This window comes from Haliotis asinina, chromosome 3, assembly GCF_037392515.1.
Source record: "Haliotis asinina isolate JCU_RB_2024 chromosome 3, JCU_Hal_asi_v2, whole genome shotgun sequence".
NCBI lineage: Eukaryota > Metazoa > Mollusca > Gastropoda > Lepetellida > Haliotidae > Haliotis > Haliotis asinina.
In genome coordinates, this window is record NC_090282.1 from 79,491,642 (window position 1) to 79,498,750 (window position 7,109).

Here is a 7,109-nt window from a genome sequence, read left to right on the forward strand (position 1 = left end):
CTTCAGTGACGGAGGCGAGTACTGGCATGTACCCTTGACGAATCTCTGTACGAAATTTTGGTTCTTATAAACAATTTACGTGTAAGCAATATAATTCGGTTACTTTCCCCGCTCTTGTGCTCTTCGGGTAGAAATGTCAAGGGTGGAACTGTTAAAATAGTTTCATATGTCAGGTAATGTCAAAGTATCAATCTGTTCAAACCGAACCAAACTTGGACTCCATGTATGCTTATATTCATCATTCTTCTACACAAGTCAGGTGACATGTATGCTCCCTGTATCTTTGTGATAACATGGAGTAGCTTTGTGATGCGGTGTTGTGCTGATACAAGTGCCTCGTAGGAGTGTTTGGGTGACCCTGACATTTCTAAGCCAGTCGTGAGAAAACGTGAAATGTTGTGATTCTCATTGAGAAATTGTGACCAAACAGCTTTTGGATCATTATGCGGGTGTATACTCGCGTATTACTAACCCAGTTAAATCGGGATGTTTGGCAATCCAGTACACGTTATGGGGGATGGTAATTCAAGTCATGAGGTCACTCACTGTACAAACCATTTACAAAGAAGGGGATATTCTATTTTGCGAGCATACCACTAGTCAATGCCAATGCATATGAGATTTATGTAAATGTAATTTACATATCATACAGATGAAACATTTCCAAAGGAATGGAATAAATTGTCACATGTTCCCGCAATATCTCTTCATCATCTGTTTCCTCCTTGACTTTCTCATTTGTATTTTATCAGTCTTGTAAATATAAAATCATCTAATTTTTAATGGTATATTTCCAATATCTTGAATATTGTTATCCAAAAAATGCAACTGAGCAATATTCTTAAGCATAATAGTAAGTACATTACTGACTGGTCATGAGATTATTCTGGTAGTGAATTCTGTTTGTCCTTATACTGTGAAAGCTTTCCATATGAAAGTGGAACAACACATATTCAAATGTCAGTCGCTGATCACAGATGAACACAGTAAGATCTTAGCAATCTATTGTATCTGTCCGGAAATTTCATAATTCAGTTTAAACAGCAAGTATGAAACTTGTAAAATATATTGTAATCTTTCAGTTCGTCTCTCAACTAATATAGTAAAACTAGCATTAAAATTGTGTTTTGATAAACAATCTTTTCCAAGTTCTAGAAGGAAACCATTGGTTATAAGGGAATTTTCAAATATCTTAATTAATGAAAATAGCATAGACTGCGGCAAGTCAGAAGTGGATGGTAGTGGAATGGGGGATGCCTGTCTTATTACAAGGCCGTCAGAGAGACCAAGGTTTCATATGATGTGTAAGAGTCATTCAAATGTATCAATATGGTTCATTGAGAGGCTTGAGATATCATATTTGATATCAGCATACTTAAGCATAAATGAGATGACTCTGTTGATACACTCTTCCTCGCTGTATGATGTTTTTATGCAGGATGAACAGTTTGTATATGAAGGGAAAATATAACATTTCATGGGGAAGGTTTACCGACCGAGTTTGTACAAACGTTGCTGAAACTATTCTTTTACGTGACAGATGGCGGGACTGATGATAGGAACACGTCGTAACTACATCCAGCATCGCTTTTGCTAACCTTTCACGTATTTTATTCCTTATGCCATTTCACTGACTGATGTGTTTTATACTGAAGTCGTTGCGCTATCGCAAACGTCACTGAGGTGTAGGTTTTCGTCCCCTAAACTCTCGGCGAATAGCGGCAGTGTGGCCAATTTGTAAAATCGGCGTCGGTAGAAATGTCTTACTGTGTCTATTTTTCAAATTTTATGAAAATGTTACTATTGGAGCTAGTGTAGTCATAACATTACGCGTTTACGAACACATGACGCCTAAAAACACTGTGATGTGAAGGAGAGGAAGTTTGTTTCCATTTCCCTTGGCAATAGATCGCTCGTTTCTTTACTGACAACTTATATGTCTGAACGGCGGATATATTTTTCCCCGATGCATATTTGCTCTACTTATGACTTTTTTATGGTACATAAAAAGGAGGAATTAACTACAATTTTGTCGGTACGACGTTGTTGCGATAGTTGCGTGGCGCTTACGCGTTCTCGTTAACAGAGCTGAACCAACCTGTGATGACATCTTTATGCACACTACTTCTATAAATGTGAGCATTACTTCGCTCTGTACGTCTTCTTCATTCACTACATCGAACTCATCAAAAAGTCCTGCTTCATTCGCCTGCCATGCACCTGTCATGGGGATCACGTGACTGTTTTAAGTGTAGCAGACGACAGTTTGAAGCATGAGAGATGCACGAGCGAGATCAAAGAGCCAACGCTGCATGGAGCCGAAATGTCTTCTGGGAAGGCAAATGTATACCAGCGAAGCTATAAACACTCACGATGTGGCAAAGACGAGGTTACTGTCGAAATTACTTAGGCTGGTTTTGTAAAACATCTCTCCGCTGACACGCTCGCCATGCACCCGGAAGTGTTGAACTAGGAGAACATATTGCCCAATTCTCAAACCACTCATTCCTGCCAAAACCTCTCACGGGATTTTAACGAGAAGTGTTCACGCGCTGCGCGAGATGTTGCGATGAGCCTGCGGCTAAACAGAAATAAATATTTCTCGTCACAAATTATGACACGTCGTAGGTAAAGTAAATATTGACAATATGTGGCACGATATTACAGCGCGAGTTGCAGACGGTCCGCCTGCTCATAGCAAACCCATGGCCAAGTCAGGCTCGAGGTAAGATAATCGTCCTGCGTACGGACAATGTTTTGACTGATTTAATTCCTTGAAATGTTGAGACTTCTCCCCTTTGCCCTTCGCAATCTCGACTGAAATCAGATCCAAGAGAGGGCCGCGGTCAGACATGATAACTCGATATAAGTCGTTCGACGAATATTAGCAACCCCAGCAGGTTGTTATAAAGAATTAGCCCCACGTATTTATATCCTTGAGACAAAGAAAACGATCCTCAATCATTTAGCAGTAAAGATTCTAATCAAAGGTGCTTAATCTAAAGAACATGTTGTATTTTGTCAAGGAATGCACATATGTTTGCAATTACTGAAGCTGTTTTGTGGTTCTCTATTATTAACAATTCTGAAACAGAAACATAAATCACTACCCATAGAAAATGACGTTTTCCAAATTGAATTGTACATCTACTGAACTGTAAAGGAAAACCTTATTAACGTCAAAGAATCCCCGCTACGAAAGAGACTTTATTCTTCCCATGCCCATTGTAACAGGAACAAGAACGGCGTTCTCGTCATAGCATCATGATCATTTGTAATCGTGAGAAATAAAATTGTCCTTACATTATCTGTCCTTTAATGACCGATTATATTCCGATTATACTACTCGAACAATGACAAAATCATCTTGTTTCACAGAGTACAATTGTACGTTAATGTATAATATGTTGAAATGAGATATGAACACTCATAGTATACCACCTGTCCGCGAATTCACGTATACATGTACTGAATATATACAAGAAGTTAAATATTTATACAATAACACATACATACATATAATCAATGAAATTACTTTTTTGAAGGGGAGGGTCGAGCTCACTGATATATTACATACCATGAAGTTATAACTGCATTACTACTTTTTTATGTCAAATGTCAAACGTGCATGGTGGTGGCATACAAACATCAAACGTTTTCATTAAACTACCGTAGGTTACATTTTGGTTCACGCGATAAACACCTTGAGATATATATCTAACTGTTGTTTATTTATGAACATAAACTGTTTCCCAGCGTCGACTGGCGACACGTCATTATGGTGTTATGACGTTAAGCATGACATTATTAACACCGACTCGTAACATAAATGCGATCCATTTACAAACTACCTCAAGGGGGAGAGGGGGGTCGGGCTGGGATCAGGGGTTCGGGCATAGGGGTTGGATTAAGTGCGAAAGGTGAGGGAGAGGGGTCGGGCGATAGTGTGTGTGTATGTGTGTGTGTGTTTGTGCTGTGTGTTTGTGTTGTGTGTGTGTGTGTTGTGTTGTGTGTGTGTGTGTGTGTGTTGTGGGGTTGGGAAATGTATGGATGACGGCAACTGCATGTCCTAAGGAGGACGGAGAACTGCTTTGGGTTGATGAGCAATGAAGGATTGAAAAAGGATTAAGGATGAGGGGAATATGTGATAGGAATGTATCATGTTGGTTCAAGCCTACAGTATCGCCTATGCTTCATTAACAATGGATTTATCGAGGTTCGGTTTAGTTTAACTTTAACTTTAACTTTCTGTGTGAGAAAGCAAACTTAATTCATGCAAAACATGTCGAATAATTCATTCAAGAGGTTTGTAATTCAGCATAATCTTTGAAATATTACAAATCATAATCACTAGTATACACACAAAGCACTTTACTCAACATATAAGTCAGGATCAGTGGACACATTATTACCAAACAAACAGACGTAATAAAGCACGGGAATATGTGAGAATATGCGGAGTAATTAACACAAGTAGATGCTTATATTCCCCTCAGATGTCTGTCGGCGGTGAAACAAGCCCGGAGTAAATACACGAGCATATAATTAGTTGATGTAACGTAGGCTGACCTGCTACTGCATGTGTGTTTCCATCCTTCACATGGGCTTACGACATCATCAATTTCCTATCCATCACTAGTATCCATAATATAGACTGTAAAGTCAAACGTATCAACAGCGCACTGTCAAAAGCTAGCGTAAAGAAAACACTTTGCTAACAACCTGAATGGCATACGAACAGGTTGAAAATGCTGGACGTATCACAATCACGTTAGTGAACAGATACTGATTATCATTATCGGATAAATTATCTGTGAGAAAGATAATTACTCATGACAAAACCCATTTTGATAAGTGCGAGAATATGGCAACGTAACTTAAAAAATAAATAATTTACCGATTTCCCATTTCCTTTATATGCGCTGTGCCGGCGCCCTGGACACTTGTTATAAGAGCAATACTTTTAAATCGGAAATAATTAAACAGACTTACTTTCACCGACACTACAGATTCAGGAAAGGTTACTTGAGGGAGGGAAAGGAGTTTTAAAAAATCTTACCTGAAATGTGTCGTCTGCTCCTGTGGTTCCACGTGTTGTGACCAATAGTCGTCTGCTGTTGTCGTCTGGTTGTAACGTCTAACGATAACCAAATTGTAGCACTTCTAGATAAATTCTTAAACACGTTCAAGCTTGACGTTATACATATCTCTTCACACTGATAGTAATTTCTAGTGAGAAGCCAACCATACACATAAGCCCTCACAATATCAGAAAGTTACGATAATCAAATCTACAACTTTCGATAAAAGTCAATTTCAGATAAATATAATCTTCAACTGTGTCGTCTGCTCGTGCCTAGCAGATGTCGCCTGCTTCCAAGACCGTCTCTCGTGCACTTGTTTGTGTTGCGGAATGACACCCGATTGGAACCTGTTTACATCTATCATACACGTGCGTAAGAGCTCATTAATTTCCGTCGAGTGCCTCGTTTTCGTTCTGGAGCCTATCGGCTGAGTTCCTTAATTTATGCCGATCAAGCGGCATACTGGCGCCGAAACTGTCACACAAACGCCTAGCCCCGCCCTCTGCCGGCGAGAAACAGCGCTGAGCGTAGAGAAGAGGGAGGGGCGATCTGCAAAACTAGTGATAGCATCAGAGAGTTAAAGTTGAAGCTTTCAGTGAAAAAATAGTGTACGGATAAAACTAAAATTGGAATGTTGAATATCCCACTGGGCTTCGCTATCGGGAAATTGGTATGGTTGAATTTATCTTAATATAACAGGACAGGTATGGGTGTGTTAAACCCCTCACTTATGGCATTAAACAAGCTAATGCCTAACTGGACGGGACACAATTTTCTCAAATTTTAAGAAACACTTTATCGCCAACGTTTGTTTTATTGCTGCAAGTGTATCAATAGGACCACTTTAGCGCATCTATAAAATATTGTGTAAGTAAACGTGGGAAAGGTTCATTCTGAAATCAGTCGTGTTATAAAGATTATAGAAAATGGTAAAACTTACATAATACAGACATTCTTCAAATATGTGTCAGTAAGTTTAATTATTGCTACTTTCTATACCAGATTTATGTGACATAAAAGTATGTTTTAGATTATTCCGTTTCCACTCCAGAAAACGTTGTTTGTTTAGAAAAGTGAAACGTATTAATTTGGTATATTTACTTTCTATTTTCAAGTAAATAACAGTCAATTTATCATATGGCTACATGCTATGTACATGTGTTTTGTATGTACACATATGTTGTATGTTTTATGTCAGAGATTTGATTTATGTCTATCTTTTGAACAGTATCGTTGATATAGATCCATTTTCAATAGAGAAAATCTTTGAATAAGGCTGGCCATTTCCATTAGTATGCAGTGGCAACTAGCGGTATGATCGACGAGGGTAGCAAACCACTTTCATAATAACAACGCAACCACACACAAAAGCTAAATGAAACATAATTTACATGAAACAGAAAAGAACCCCAATACACCCCACGCTATAGGCTATAGGTAATACTTCACTGAATGAATCCTTCATTCCAAAAGCTATAGGTAATACTTCACTGAATGTATCCTTCAGTCTATGAGTCCCAAAGTGACATTTTATGCTACAATGAATTAATACTTCAATCCAAAAGGTATAGGCAATATTTAAATGAATTAATCCTTCAGTCCAAATGTCAAAGGTAATATTTCGTTGAAGTAATTCCTCAGTCCAAAAGGTATAGGTAAAATTTCACCGAAATAATCCTTCAGTCCAAATGTCATAAGTAATATTTAATTGAATAAATCTCTCCGTCTAAAAGGTATAGGCAAAATTTCATTTAATTAATCCTTCATGTGAATGTCATAGGTAATATTTCTTTGACTTAATCTCCCCGGCTAAAAGCTATAGGTAATATTTCATTGAATTAATCCTTCAGTCCAGATGTCATGGGTAATGTTTCACTGAAGTAATCCCTCAGTCCAAAAGTCATAGGCAATATTTCACTAATGAATCCTTCAGTCCAAATGGTACAGGTAAATTACACTAAATTAATCCCTCAGTGCAAACTTCCTAGGTTATTCGTCAGTGCATTGATCATTCAGTCCAAACGG

At 38.2% G+C, this 7,109-nt stretch overlaps 1 protein-coding gene across 8 annotated transcripts in view; it reads right to left on the minus strand.

Moving 5' to 3' along the window:
- Positions 1 to 5,497, minus strand: part of LOC137278536 (transcription factor GATA-4-like) — a 45,520-nt gene extending 40,023 nt beyond the window's left edge. The window contains exon 1 of one of the 8 annotated variants that reach the window (XM_067810934.1): positions 5,060 to 5,497. The gene's annotated coding sequence lies outside the window, so the exon portion shown is untranslated. The remainder of the gene's footprint in view (positions 1 to 5,059) is intronic. The other 7 variants (XM_067810955.1, XM_067810947.1, XM_067810929.1 and 4 more) reach the window with 7 other exon arrangements.
- Between the last annotated feature and the right edge of the window lie 1,612 nt (positions 5,498 to 7,109).